The sequence below is a fragment of the Kogia breviceps genome, chromosome 1, assembly GCF_026419965.1.
Source record: "Kogia breviceps isolate mKogBre1 chromosome 1, mKogBre1 haplotype 1, whole genome shotgun sequence".
Taxonomy (NCBI): domain Eukaryota; kingdom Metazoa; phylum Chordata; class Mammalia; order Artiodactyla; family Physeteridae; genus Kogia; species Kogia breviceps.
Window position 1 is genome coordinate 61,660,487 of NC_081310.1, and position 15,767 is coordinate 61,676,253.

At 45.7% G+C, this 15,767-nt stretch overlaps 1 protein-coding gene across 1 annotated transcript in view; it reads right to left on the reverse strand.

Moving 5' to 3' along the window:
* CAMK1G (calcium/calmodulin dependent protein kinase IG) overlaps positions 1-303 on the reverse strand; it is a 28,620-nt gene extending 28,317 nt beyond the window's left edge. Inside the window, exon 1 of the mRNA XM_059041181.2 lies at positions 218-303. The gene's annotated coding sequence lies outside the window, so the exon portion shown is untranslated. The remainder of the gene's footprint in view (positions 1-217) is intronic.
* Positions 304-15,767: the final 15,464 nt, after the last annotated feature.

Genomic DNA, 15,767 nt, shown 5'->3' on the forward strand with positions numbered 1-15,767 from the left:
AGAGGTCCCACCCGGACACCCATTCAGACTTATCTTCCGAAGCAGCTACAACTTCCCCTTGATACCTCGAGAGTCAGGCAAGACAGGAACTGGGGCTGAAATAAACACCCAAGTTGCTTGCAAGAGTGGCTCTTCAAACCCACTCTCTTGGTGCCACGAGCCTCCTGCTAAACAAAGAAACCTCCTCAAACCAAATAAAGAAGCAGGTTCGTCTTACCCAGGGAATCGGTGAGAACGGTGCTTGTGGTCCTCCCACTCCAGCTCCTACAGGTCTGTAAGGATTAGCTGCTCCAGCGCTTCAACAATAAACCGAATTAAAGGGGAGGAATGCAGGGGTTTTCTTTCCTAGGACTGTAACCAGGCGGCCTTAAAGGGGAGGAAAAGTAGCTAGGGCGGCTTGTACCTCTCCTTTTCCTCAGCCTTTCCTTCCCTCTGAGCAGATCCAGAAAAATCCTTTTGCAAAGGGGCCCTTTTATGCTGTGTGTGTGTGTGATTGTATTTGCATGGAGGTGTGTGATGGAGAGAGGGAAAACATAAAAGGCAAAAACAAAACATCAAATTAAAGGTTTCCATTGGCCTGAATGGGGTGATAATAGAAAATCAGAGACTACCTGCCTCTGTTTCCCTCTTAACCACTCAGTTGCTGGTGTATGTTGTTTAAAATACCTTCCTGAGCAATAGGATATCTATACTGGCTGAAAGCAGAGACTACAGAACCTCAGTGTCTTATAAAATGGGAGAAGCACTTGGATATCCTTCGGGGGGCCCAACGCTGCATGGTTTCACCCCTCTCACCTGTTTCTAGAAGCAAAGCATTCTGATCCCCAAATCTACCATCCTCTTCTCAGTTCTAACCCATTGGACCCCAGGAGACCATTCCCCTCCTTCTGGAAACTCTTAGCTTTTAAATTGTGCCTTTCCAATTATTTATTTTTGGCTGTGTTGGGTCTTCGTTTCTGTGCGAGGGCTTTCGCTAGTTGCGGCGAGCGGGGGCCACTCTTCATGGCGGTACGCGGGTGTCTCACTGCCGTGGCCTCTCTTGTTGCGGAGCACAGGCTCCAGATGCGCAGGCTCAGTAGTTGTGGCTCACGGGCCCAATTGCTCCGCGGCATGCGGGATCCTCCCAGACCAGGGCTCGAACCCGTGTCCCCTGCATTGGCAGGCAGATTCTCAACCACTGCGCCACCAGGGAAGCCCCTGCCTTTCCATTTTTTATCGTTTGTGTTTTTTTGAATAAACAACACATTCATGTGGGTCAGAAATCAGAACTCTATTGAAAGCCATACACAGAGGTATCTCACTCCATCCACTCCCCACCCACCCCTTCCCCCTACCCTTCCCTCTATAGGTGGCCACTTTTATTAGTTTCTTGTGTATCTCTCCAGTATTTCATGCAGAAACAAACAAAATAATATATATATTCCCTGGCCCCCTTTCTTACACAAAAGACAGTAAGTAAATGCTGCCTCTTTTATATTTTCATCTCTACAATCTTAATTCAGGCCCCTCTTCTCTTCTCTTGGGTACTATTGTAATATACTAGACTAGAGTCTAATTGGTTCCTGGGTGAGGTAGTCCCCTGGGATAGTTAAGTGAGGCTTTGGAGAAGACTTCTAGGCTGGACTCCTGGGCTGTCTTTTAACTGGGTGTGTGGCCTTGGACAAATGGCTTAACTTCTTTGTGCCTCAGTTTTCTCAATCTGTCCAATGGGATAATCACTGAATTTATTTCACACACTACTGGGATGGAGCAAGACAGAAGGCAAATTGCTTAGAACAATGACTGGCACTTGGTAGGTAGTCAGTAAATGTGAGCTACTATTATTCTCTCTCTAGAATTACCACAATAAGAAAATTGCCTCCACCACAAAAATATCCATTCCCTACAGAATAAGATCCAAACACTTCATCCCATCAGTGAAGGCATTACCGGATCTGGTACAAAAGTATCCTCCCTCCCCTGAGTCCCTCCATCCACCCAGCTGACATTCCAGCCATATCACAAGAGTCACTGATTTCCAACTCTGCCTATGAAAATGCTATAGATTTTAAAAGTTCACATCAAATACCATATCATCCATGAAGCCTTCCATGATTTCTTCGCCCCGTTAGAAATAATCACTCCTTCCTCTGTGCTGTTCTCAAAACTCTCTGTCTACAACTCTCCTTAGTTCTTAATCTTTTCTGCCATGAATTCTAGTTTGTGTTTCCACTGCTGTCTCCCTTTTTGACTTGAGAGTTCTTAAGGCAGTGATTTTCGCCTCTATTCCTCCCCTCTTGTCTTCCTTTCCCTAATCTTCCTCCTGTGTCCAGCACAGGGTAGACACTCAGCCAATGTTTAGTGATGAAACAGATAGGTTCCACCAGAAGTGGAAGGGACTCTGAGAGACCAATAAATAAGAGATGATTTGCTCATGGTTGGTATACATAGTAAGTACTCAATAAATGCTAACTCATTAGTATTGATAACAAGAATAATAATATATTATTGTTATGGGTCTAACATCTTGTTTATTGCTTAGATTCTCTGGATATAGCATCCCTAACTTGATGAGCAGCTGTCCTCTTCCTGTTTAGACGCAGGAACTGGGGAGTTTATCACAGCCTGAAAAGGTCAAGTAAGGCTCATGGACGTCAACAAATGTTAGAGGGTTTATCTCCATAGGGAGCTGAATTCCACCTCTCTGAAGTCGCCCCCAACACATGTGTATGTACACTCATTCCTTGAATATTTATCAAGCACTGACTATGTATTAGGGGTTGAGGATAGAAGCCAGGCTCAGACTCAACACTCATAGAACTTCTACTGTCCAAGTGCAAGGAAGAAGTCAGTTCTGTACTCTAACTCAGAATGTGTTACTTTGTGATGCAGAGTATTTTGTTTTCTGCTACAAGTTTGAATTGGTCAAGGAACTGTCTGTGAGCGCCGACCCACCAGCATCCTCTTCCCTCCTCTCCCTTCCCTCCCATCCACCTGCACACTGCTGGTCTTGGAGAGCCACAGTTCCGGGAATAAATTCTCAGCTGTGGAAACGGAAGTAGGTTCAGCAGATGTTGGGTGGCATGGGAGAAAGTGTTGCCTCTTTATGCTGAATTCAGAAGGCGGATGTTTTTGCAAGTACTGACTGGGTCATATGCCAGACATCAGAGGCCGGAACGGGGAGCATCCACTGCTCCGGTATTGATACAGGTAACTAGAAAATGTTTCCCAAGGAGGTGGAAGAGAGCTTTTGGCTTGATAACACTGGCACACTTGTGCACACACAGGCATGCACACATACACCCCTGTGCTTGCATTTTGGCTTGGTTCAGATTCTTGTAATGGCTGTATCGCTATGTTTTCCCCAATCGACAATTCAACCAAATATTTATTACACATAAACTAAAACACAGAGAACAATCGGAGATCAATTAATAGCTAAATAGGATGCTATTAACTCATGTTGTCCCCAGAGATGAGGCCATGCGGAGCCGGCTGTGGTGGGCTGGAGATGGCAGGAAAGCTTCCATGGAAAAGTTTCATGGGAGTCAGCCTGAGCCTTAAGGATGAGTAGGACCAGATTTGGGAGGTGTGGTGGCTGGGATGGGATTAGGAAAAACACAGAGCTTGGAACATACAAGATGTGTGCTGGATACGACGACCTGCAATGCAGTGAGAGATGAGAGTGTCTAGTGTTGGAGCAGCGAGGGCTTTGGACTTGCCCGCAAAGGCAGTAGAGTGTCATTGCAGGTTCTTAAGCAAGGATGTTGATGGGAACCCAGTGGTGACGTGCCTGACGCTGGGAAAATCGGAGACTGGAAAATCAGCAGACAAGCCTTGCAGTCACCTAGACCTGAGGGGGTGAGGGCTGGCTGGAACCAAGAGGAAGCAGGAGTGGAGAGAAGAAGGGAGTGGCCTGAACGGGGTGTCATTGCCCGTCAGCTTCCTCCTTTCACCCCAAAATGATTGGTGTGGGTCTGTGCTTATCAAGCTATTATTTAGTTCACAGGTGATGCCGGCAAAAGGAGAAGTGGCTAAGTGTACTCACCAGGTCCTCACCTCTGCTGCTCCCGTGTGCTCACACTTATCCCCCAAATAAACAAAATAAGGGGTCTTCCTGTGGTTGGGGTAAGGGGGAGAAAAAGGAGGTGCGCTCACGAGGACAGAGCAATCCTTTGTCTGTCAAAGAGCACATTCTTGCCTCCCCTTGGTCTGTGCAGTCTTTTACATGTAATTAGATCTCAGATTGAGCTTTCTGAATAGGAAATGACAAGACATAATGAGGTGCCGGGGTGGAAAGGGAAGGGAAAACAATATCCATTAGTTCATTCATGCAACAAATATTTGTGAGCACCTACTCTGTCCTGGGCAGTAAGCTGGGCTCTGAGCATACAGTAGTAAACCCAATAGGCACAGTCTCTGTCCTGATGAGTCTTGTGTTCTAGCAGTATTGTCAGATTTTAAACAAATACAGATCATTACAATTGTGATAAATACAATGAACAGTTTAGGGCATTAAGGAAGTATATGATAGGGGAATCTTACTAGCCCCAAGGAAGTGACTTTCAAACTGAAATCAGAAAAAAGGAGAATTATCTACAAGAACAGTTGGAGACACCAAAGAACAGCAAGTGTAAAGGCCCTGGGGTGGAAAGGAGCCATACCTATTGGGAAGACAGAGAAGTGCACTGTGGCTGGCAGCGAGAGCAGGAGAGAGAGGAGCCCCAATTGCTACTGGTGAAGCAGGAAAAGGAGAAAATCACGCAAGGCCTTCAAAGTATGATGGGGAAGATGATGAGGGGGGAGGGGCCACCAAGGAACAAATCCCATTGATGTCATAACACATTTCCCACTGAAGTTGGTTAATAGAGAATGGAATGGGTACAGGGAGTGAGGATGGGGGGAGAGAATGGAAATGACAGGACAGCAGAGACAGGCTGGCACAATGTGATACTTGCTACTTTAGTATTTGTTTTCAAAATAAAGCACCAGATTTCTAGTGCTTCCAGGAATAGGCATGATCTGCATTGTTCCTGCAGCCTGTGATGTGCTCATCTTTTTATTTGAAGTGAACCTGTAAAAAGTCTCCTCTCCTAAGCACCCTTCCCTGGGTCCACAGGCAAAATGGACCACGCTCTCTGTTCTCCCAAAGCCTGTCTCTACAATGGCGTCCACCCTGCTCCAATGAGATGGACATTGGTCTGATGCATGTCAAGGTTGCCCATAAGTGACAAATTCTCTAAGGGTACAGACCATGCCTCAATTACCTCTATAACCACCATATTGCCTGGCAGAGAGCATGTTCCACAAAGGTTTGCAAAATCAAAGTGCTGAATAAAACCTAAAAGGAGAGGTTTCTGATGTGTCCTGAGTTTGACACCATTAACGGTAGGAGCAGGAATTCAGTCCATTAGTAACAGGCTACCATGGGCTACCCCTCCCCCCCACAGAATCCAGAAGAATATATAAAAGAGTTCACTTCTTCTGGTTTGCGTTGCATCTTCCAACTTCTTTAGAGTCTGCAGAGTTGGGTGTTGGGTGGGCCATTCAGTCAGCGTCTCTGGCTGCTTCCCCCTGGCCCCTCCCCCTAGGGAGGAAGGTATCAGTCCATGACACCCATATCAGCCCATGAAAGAACTTTCTCTTTCTTCTCTTCTTTCCCGTGATTCATCCTATATACCCTTCCTGCACATCTTCCTAATCTACTCAGCCTCTGCCAAGGTTCAGCAAGCATTCAGCTATATCTAGCTCTACTCTGGGTGGGACCAGGGTGGCATTGGATCCTGTAGGTTGAATGCCCTATGAGGTGAGTAGATTTTCACCTGACCCCCTCCTCTTGTGTTTGCTGTGTGTCTATGGCTAGAAGAATCTGTCACCTTTGTTGCCTTGAGTCACATTCCCAAATGAGCCAAGTCTCGGTATATGCCACGTTCCAGGAAGAAATGGGGAGCAGAATAAATCTATCACCTTGGGCTTTGGATTTTTGGCTGATGACATAGTCAGTTTCTGTGTGGGTACCTGCTTCTGGTCCTCGGCAGAGATTGCTGTACCTTCCTCCTCTGTGTCCATCATTATCTGCATGTATTTCTGTATCCGTAGCTGGTGGAATCAGTCATGACTCTCCAAGGTCACCAGTGTGACCTTGAAAGGCAGTGGTGGGGGGCAAAGGTGTTGGGTGGGTGTTCATGAGTATCACTTGCCTGATCCAAACTTTTGTTAAGGCTACTTACAAAGTACCTGATTGTCCAATTTGATTTTAATCTCCTTTTTCTGTTTCTTCCTAACCCTCCAGGGAATGAACAAATAAAGAGACTGGCCTATAAAGGAAAAATTATGATGGTGAGAATTTCACTAAAGAATTTAGCCCACATCACCATGTTTACAAACATATTCTCCCCAGACAGGGGTTTAGGTGACCTAGCATTTGTCCCCATAACATTTTTTCTATCTAAACAAACTGGGATGAGTCGAAACCTCAAGGATCTTCCTGTTCTGCTCTGTTAAATTGGGCTAACAATGTCAGTCTACCCCACAAGTCTATTGGGGTCAAATGACATGAAAGGATGTGTATGAAACATGAACAGTAATGTTGCATTTATTCCCGGTTGAAATCATGTGTCTGGCGCCCGGTCCTGCCCCCGCCTCAGGCAGAGTTACAAGGCTCAGGACTGTTCTTAGCTTCTCTAGAGAGAAGATAGGCTAGCAGGGCTTCCTCAGTCCCAAGGGGGAGCTGCCACTGCCCTCTAGTGACAGCCTTCTGCCCAGACCTGGTGCCTGCGTCCACCCCTCTGGCTGATGGGGAGAACAGACCTTCTTTCTGGTAGGACTGTTTGTTTCTGACAAACCCTTCCTCAAAAAAGCCTCGCCTTGAAATTCTCCATATTCGTGCTCTAGGTGGTGAGTGCTGCTCTTTTTTATACTATTCTAAGAACTAACAAATATTTGTCAGGGGTCTATTATGGTGGGTGGGAAGTGTGCCAGGCATGGAGGTGACCCTCCTCCCCGCCCCCGCTGTCTCATCTGTCTCAGGAGGAGAAGACCTCACACCAGTCATCTGCAGGATGTCAACCTTCTGGAAACTTTCCAGGGATGATAACTGAGCCTCCCACCCTGTCCCCTCGCCCCGCCCCCAACCCTGAAAGGACCCAACAGGACCACAGAGACAACCTGCTAATTATCTCTGTTCCCACCGTGCCCAGCGCAGAAAGGCATTCTGGGAGGATCCACCTACTGAGGAATTTGTCTACTGAATGCATAGTTGACCTTCACAAGTGCCTCCCGTGATAGATGCTGAAATTCTGTAATATGTATACATCTCTTTGAGAGTCACAGTGAAGAGGTTAGGAATCAGACAGGAGAGCAGACTTAGGATAGAATTTGGGGTGTTCTATTACTAGCGGTGTGATCCTAGGCAAGTTTCTTAACATTTCTGAGTCTGTTTCTCACTCATAAAATGGGCCTAAGGGAACACCTTCCTCAACAAGAGGGTCCTAAGAATTAAATGAGATAATGTATGTGAAGTGCTTGGGAAACGATCTGCACTCAGGAAGTGGACCCTTTGGGGGTGTGACTCAGTTTGAGACACAGCAGGGAACAATACAGAGAGTAAGGCAGCTCCAGAGGGCTGGATGGAGGGGTGGAGGCAGCAGATGGGGCCGGGGAAGGGGCAGTGTCCACATGGATGGGGAGTGAGGGTACGTGTGTGCACGCCTGCAAGTGATGTCTGAACATAGAGGATTTCCATGTACAGTGAGGTCTCAGCATAAGATCCTAAGGTGTAGCAGTGACAGGTCCTCTCCTCTCTTGGGATAACTGTCTTTTCCAGGAAGAGGAGCAGTGCGGAGCTCCAGAGCACTCTAGTACCCAGGCAAGTCCAGCGCACGCCCTGGTTATGGACTTAGTCACAAGTAGGGGGAGGGCAGTGAAAAGACCCAACCTTTCCTTAATAATGGGGTAGGGAGAGTGGCAACCAGGACTCTTGAACAACTGAAATGTTAAGAGCTAAGAGCTAGACAGTATTCTGGGGACACATCCACCCCTGGTGCCCCTGGGGAAAGTAGCCACAATGACCCTCCCACCAACCCTCCTTCCAGTGGCCCTCTCTCCACCCCTGCTGCGGGCAGGTGAACCCCTCCCCCCCATCCAAGGTTTCAGGACGAGGAGGGCTCCGAGGCTGCTGGCAGCAACACCACCAAAATGGTCTCATCTCCAATTGTCCCTGAGATAGAACATTTAAATAATAGAACTGATGATAAGTAGGAATCAGCAGAAATCATTTACTCCTGAGGAAGAAAATAACTGCTTGGTTTAGTTACCAGATCTCCTGTCTGACAGTTTGCAGTGCTGTGGTCCAAATTTGACCTTGGGAGATGCATTGAAAGAACCTTGTGGAGGGAGAGAATGCAGGCATGAGGCCTCCAGGGCCAGGTCTGTGGGATGAGAACAATGGCCTGCATTTGGAACAGACATAATACACTCCACGTCCAAGGCTAGTTCCTGTACCTTGTATTGGAGGCGAGTCTGCAGCACTGGGATGGGAAGCAAGCTGGCATTGACACTTCAGGTTATGCATTGTTTTGATCTCAACTTTCAGCATTGCTACCTCCCCCAACAGGTGGGAGGAAGCAGAGAGAAAATGGTCTGTCGAGGCTTTTCAGAACCCTGGGGAAAGCAACCAAGCTAAAAGATTACCAAGAGAACCGGAGATTATCTTCTTGCAGTGGTGGCAAGGCCAGTGTACTCAGTAGCACTAGAAAATTATTGACTGACCTTGGGGTGCAGAGGTCCTAGATGAGACTACTGCAAAGGTCATGTTTGGAGCTCAGACCTGCAAGATGGTGTGTTTAAGGGAGAGCAAGAGGAGGGAGGTATTTCTTCTATTCTCCTCCTGGACGAGGGCATAGCAGATACCAGGAACAGAAGGAAAGAGCAGCACCAAAGGCAGACCCTGTTCCTTTTCCAACCTTAGGAAGTTTTGGAAGTATCAGGTCAGTCATTCTGGACATTTCTCTGTAAGGTAAGGTTGACTTTATGGGAGCCTGTAACTGGCTGAGAATGGAAGGATTAAGGGCCAGACAGAGCTCAGTATCTGGAGAGGGGGCTGATGGGTAATAGCTGGTACATCATATCCCGCAAGAAGTAATGGGGTCATCGCAACAACCGTGCAGGAAACTGCAGTGGGGGGTCCGGGAGAAGGCAGTATTCTGAGACTGTCCTGCCATATACCTTCGTGTGGGCCGCCTCCCCTGCCTGGAGTGTCCTCTCCTTTTCTGATGAGATTATTCACTGTGCTTTAAAAATAGCTCACATCTTACCCCTCTGCGAAATCCTCCGTGACAAGGTGATTCACTCTCTCCACAGTGTCTGGCAATATCTTATTCATTTTGCCATCATTTTCAAAATTTTATATTATTAAATTAATGTATTTTACAAAATACTGAGCCCTTAGAGTAGATACTTGGTCTTTAAGTGCCTCGCATATAGCAGCTAGTAATTTATTAATTCAACAAATATAAATTAGGATTCAGGGAGGCAGGCCAGTGGGTAGCATGGAGGTGAGATTTGGTGGGGGCGATGTCAGGGTAAAACCCTAAGCTCAAGGTTAGCATAGAAACAAAGGCAAGGAAATGTCCTTGTCCCAGAGGAATTGGGGACTGGGTGGTGTTTTAATGCAGGGATCCCAGCAGAGGAATCCAGGTCAGAAATGGGACTCAGGGAGGAGAATTCATTGCAGGAATAAGGTGGGGACTCAGTCACAGAGTTGAATATTCACCCTGAGAAAGGCTGGATGCTGACCAAGTCTCAGGAGCATTGAACAAAAGGTTCTTCTAGGCTCCTTAATGGAAGGCAGTCCTGATGTCCATGCTGGAATGGGGCTGAGTCTGCAGCTGGGGGCACAGGGTTGAAGGGGTCTCTGTTGTAGTTGGAGAATTGATGATGCCATGTATCAACAAGTCAACAAGCCACAGACCTGGACCATTGCTTTGTCCTCTCTTCTCCACAAAGGGTAGAGCAGGCAGCACTAGCACACCTGATGGGCTCTCCAGAAAATCAGCCTGATGCCAACGTTAGATATTAGACATGCTCTGAACAAAATGTGGAAACGAAACTTGCAGAGATGCAGATGCACCATCCATGCACGTACTACCTGTCCATGTTTTCCACAGAGCCTACTTGTAGTTTTAAAATTCAAGAACAGTTCTGTGGCTTTTCTTTTCCCTTGGGGAGTATCACATGGTTTCTCACTCCAGAAAAGCCTCCTGGGAGAGATCCTTTTTCTAACCCATGGATTGGAGAAGGGTGGGTTACAGCTCAGGTATGATAAACACGTCTATGGGAGGTGTTTAATCATCATGAAAACAACCAGAAAGTGAAGTGGAAAAGTCAAGTAATCTTAGGTCTTAGAATAATGACAGTTCAGGTCCTAGCAGCCCTTTGCAAATTCTCATCTCATAGAAGAGGTTTTCATTCTAGATTTGAGTCCTTGTGGGGTGACTTCAGATAAATCTGAGCCTCATTTTTTTCAACTCTAGGATGGAGGAATAATCTTGCAATTATTGTAAGTAATCTTGTAAGTAAGTATTTGTAAGTAAGTAATCTTGACTGCATTTGGGTTCTTATAATCATAGTGAATAACTCCTGTGGGGTCTACACAGCCCTCTTTCCCCTTTCTGAGCACATCCTTCCACCTCTTTTCTGCTGGGAAATGCTCATTTTCTTGTTACATGGCTCCAATGGGAGCCATCATGTCTGTGTAGAACCTACCCTTGGCCACAGTTGATGGGTCAAAGGTGAGCTCCGTTTAGTTTTGTTGTCAAATGAACTTCAAGTTTATTAAAAAATTTTTTTTCTTTTGGATTTTCTGGGCTTTTTTGATTTTGGAATTGTAGATAAAGGGTTGTGGAATTGTAGGTAGTCGAGTCTAGCCATATTTAGGTCATGCATGTCTATTTCCTCTATGAGAATGTGAATTCTTTGAGGACAGGAATGAAGACCTCCTCCAGGGATCCTACAGTCCCCTCAAGTTCAGCATGTCTAATGTGAAGTCAGGAGTAGGAAGGGTCAGGGGTGAGGTGGAGCCAGAAAACTGAACATGTTCTCCCCATACTGGATCCTCCACCTGTATCCTGTGTTATCCTCTTAGTTATCCAACCTGGAAGCCTGAGTCACTCGTGACCCCTCAACCTCCCTCACCCTTCCACATCCAGTAAATCTCCTAGTCTTGCTGATTGAATTTCCTAAATATTTCTTGAATTTGTCCCTTCTTCATTCCTTCATGGCTGGACTTCATCATCTCTCGCCTGGATTATAATAAGAGCTCTAAATTGGTCTTATTTCCTCTAGTTTTGCCTCTCTCCCATCACCATTCTTCACTAGCCTGGCTAAAATGATTGATCTGTAATGTAAATCTGAACATATCACTCATTTAAAATCTACCCAGGGCTCCCCATTGCCTGCAGGATCAAATCCAAGCTCTATGGCACAGTACAGATCTGGCTAAACTCCCTGCATACACGTCGTTGTTTCATGCTTCACGGACTTTGTCGTACTGGTGCTCTCCTTTTGCTTAGGATACCCATCCTGTATTTCTCCACCTTTAAAAACCATCTCAGACTTCAACTGCTTGAGAAGCCTTCTTTGGATTGGGCAAAAAAAGTCCCGTGACACCCTATCACTCTATGTATGTGCCTTTATCGCTCAGTACATGGTTTAGTGTTGAAAATATTTTCTTCATGACTGTCTCCCCAGCTAGACCACAAATCCTTTGAGAACAGCGACCATGTCATATTCATCTTTGTAGCCTTAATTCTTACTTAGTTCATGATTAGAACTTAGTAGATTCTTAAGAAATGCTGAGTGTGAGAATGATTCTTCTGGGCTCATTTAGGAAACTGAGGAGGTGGACCTGCCAGAAGTCTATATGCATGGATGTTGAGTAGACTCTGGGGAAGAACCTCAATATATGTCTGCTGATGGGATTTAGATACAAGAGGCCAAGTCTCAGGGAACCAGAAGTGTTCTATAGAAGCAAGTGTGCAGGGGAGCCGAGGAACATTGTGGGAGAAGTCCTTCTGAGGCAAGATGAGCCTGTTCCTGGGGAAGAAACTACTTGTTAGATGGGAGGGGTATAGCCTGGTGGCAGTTACTTGAAATCACCTTGGGCTCAGTGTTAATATGTTCTCTCCAGAAGAAAAAGTGATTCTAACTAAAACAAGAAAGTGTTGCTTCAGGAAACCCTGTAAAGCATTAGGGCACAAATTGCCTCTAAACAGTGTTCCATGAAGGGGAAAGAGCCATTTCCACCTGACTACTTCATTCTCAAACTGGACATGTGCAAACAGTATAGGTAGAAGGTCAGGACGTTGGTGGTAGCACATGATGGATCAATGATGGCCATCAGGGAAGAACTGCACGGCTCCAGAGAAAAGCAGGTGAGACCAGAGTGGAAGGTGGAGAATCCCAAGGGATCTCACAGTAGCAGCAGAGAGACTAGCTCAAGGGAAGACATGAAACAGCCTCTGAGGATTTACAATAATACTTGGGGCAACTTTGCAGAAGGCTCTCGATTTGATGTGAATTCAAGGGGTGGGGTGGAAGAGATAGGGACATTTGGGTTATTACTCATTGAGATTTTCAAGCTACACTGATAGGCTAGAAAGCTGAAGAAATTAACTCTAGAATCTAATTAAAGAATGATTTCTTTTTCTCTTTATACCCTGGACATTGGCATCCGCGTCTGGCCTGTCAGAAGGGTTGGTGGTTGTGAGAGAGTATACCCTCCTGTTATAGGTTGAATTGCATTTCCCTCAAATTCATATGTTGAAGTCCTAACCCCCCAGTAACTCAGAATGTGATCTTATTCAGAAATAGAGTCTTTGCCAGTGGAATTAGTCAAGATGAAGTCATTAGGATGAGCACTAATCCAATATGACTGGTGCCTTGATAAAAAGGGGAAATTTGGGTACAGATACGCACACAGAAAGTGAAGATGAAGGCAGAGATTGGGGGGATGCCTTTATAAGACAAGGAACACTAAAGATTGCTGGCAAGCCAGCAGAAACTAGGAGAAAGGCATGGAACAGTCTCTCCCTCATGGCTCCCAGAAGGGATCAACCCTTCTGACACCATGATTTTTTTTTTCCCTTGTTCATTTTGGCTTTATTTATTTGTTTATTTATTTTTAACTTCTTTATTGGAGTATAATTGCTTTACAATGGTATGTTGGTTTCTGCTTTATAACAAAGCAAATCAGTTATACATATACATATGTTCCCATATCTCTTCCCTCTTGTGTCTCCCTCCCTCCCACCCTCCCTATCCCACCCCTCTACGTGGTCACAAAGCACCGAGCTGATCTCCCTGTGCTATGCGGCTGCTTCCCACTAGCTATCTATTCTACGTTTGATAGTGTGTATATGTCCCTGTCACTCTCTCACTTTGTCCCAGCTTACCCTTCCCCCTCCCCATATCCTCAAGTCCATGCTCTAGTAGGTCTGTGTTTTATTCCCATCCTACCCCTAGTCTCTTCATGACATTTTTTTTTCTTAGATTCCATATATATGTGTTAGCATATGGTATTTGTTTTTCTCCTTCTGACTTACTTCACTCTGTATGACAGACTCCAGGTCTATCCACCTCATTACAAATAACTCAGTTTCATTTCTTTTTATGGCTGAGTAATATTCCATTGTATATATGTGCCACATCTTCTTTATCCATTCATCTGTTGATGGACACTTAGGTTGCTTCCATGTCCTGGCTATTGTAAATAGAGCTGCAATGAACATTTTGGTACATGACTCTTTTTGAATTATGGTTTTCTCAGGGAGAGGGTATGGAGAAAAGGGAACACTCTTGCACTGCCGGTGGGAATGTTAATTGATACAGCCACTATGGAGAACAGTATGGAGGTTTCTTAAAAAACTACAAATAGAACTACCATATGACCCTACAATCCCACTACTGGGTATATACCCTGACACCATGATTTTGAACATATAGCCTCCAGAACTGTGAGACAGTACACTCCTGTTGTTTAAGTCCCCCAGTTGGTGGTAGTTTGTTACAGCAGCCCTAGCAACTCATAACACCTTCACAGAGATGGATAGGACTGACCTGGGGATAGGACCCTTGTGCAGCTGGGCAGTGCTGCAGTAAGGAAGTGCTGGGATCAGCTTGCCTCTTGCGCACACAGGCTGGAATGCGAGCTATGGAAGATCCCAAGTCTGCCTTTGTTGCTCTGTCAAAATGTGAAATCCTCAACTACTTTTTCATTCTCAGTTTGGAGTCAGAGCCCGGGGGCTGTCCTTCAGGAGCTGTGTATGCAACATGCTTAACATGTCAAAATTATCTGACACGTGAGTGGTTACTGCTTGTTTTTCACAGCACAATTCCAACTGCTGGTCCATCTGACTCCTGCAAGAAAGGAAAGACATGTTGCCATGTCTGTGACCACCTGTAGACTTGGTCAGAAAGGATTGCTTGAGGCACTGCTCGACAGCACTGTGCCTTGTGAATGCCAAGTACACCCCTGGGCAGGCTGAGACCCTTCACAATACAGACCTTCAATACAGAGTAACAGATGTGAGCACTTAGTTCATTCCGAGTTATTTGTCTTCTCAGTCAGACCCCAGGTTGCAGACAAAGGTTTGAATTGTCAGCAGAAATTGTGACTGTTGAGTGAATATGTGGATGTGTATATCTTTCTCTCTCTGTCTCTGTTTCTGTGTGTGTGTGTGTGTGAGAGAGAGAGAGAGACAAATGGATGGAATAACTGACCTTGGATCTTTGATAGCTATCTAAACAAAATAGCCAGTATTTTTAGATTGCCTTGAAAACTGTAGTGTTTCAAAATCATTGCCAGGGAGATTTTGAACTTTTATTTATCAAGAAAAACAGGAAAAGAGAGAATTGTAAACCCCAGGGAAGAAATCTGAAATTTTGAGGCCAAAGACTGACTCCCTTTGATGCGCTAACAAGGATCATTGAATATCCTGTTTTTCGGGTTAAACAAATCCCTCTTGATGATGTAACATTCCTCCAGAAATATCACAGAGTGACCAGAGAGATACACACCAAAGCTCACGTTTTGAAGCTGTATAAGGCACTAGACTAGCGCCCTCTGCTGGCCATTTTGGATCAGCTCGAGGCCCTTTCTGTAGCGAAGTCCTGTCGATTCCCGCTGATTACAGAAAAAACAAACACGTTGGATTTCCGTCTCCCTTTCCTAATTTCTAGTAGAGTGTGGGTCTTTGATAAGACACAGTAAAGGAATAGTTTTCATTACCATCACCCATGGACGTTTTGAGAGTCTATTACTATCAGTGGGAGAAAGGCTTATTTTTCATGTAGGTGCCCTAACCTCAAGAGGTGTTTTAGTCACTACTCGCTGGGGTGGCCCCTCAGTAACGCTAAGACTTAAAACCTGTTCCTATGACATCGTCAGATAAGAACCTGGCAGAAGCTCACCAGTAGTGAGAGGAGGTGCCGAGATATCAGGTGGAGGCACTGCAGCTGGATGTGTTCCTCCAGATGGAATAGGGTCAAGGGGAGGGGTTGGCGAGGGGAAGATGGAGGGAGTGAGCTTAAGGAGATTCCCGGGTCCCCATTTAAGGAGGACCCGTAAGATCTGGGAAGCAATTCTATAAGAAAAGTCGAGAAATGTCTTGTCTCATCCTCCCAATTGGTGATCAACTACTACGAAGACTGTGTTCTTTTAGAGGCATGGACACTGCCTGCATGACCTTCTGGCCATTGAGGGGCATCAGTGAGGGGCCTTAAAGACCTTC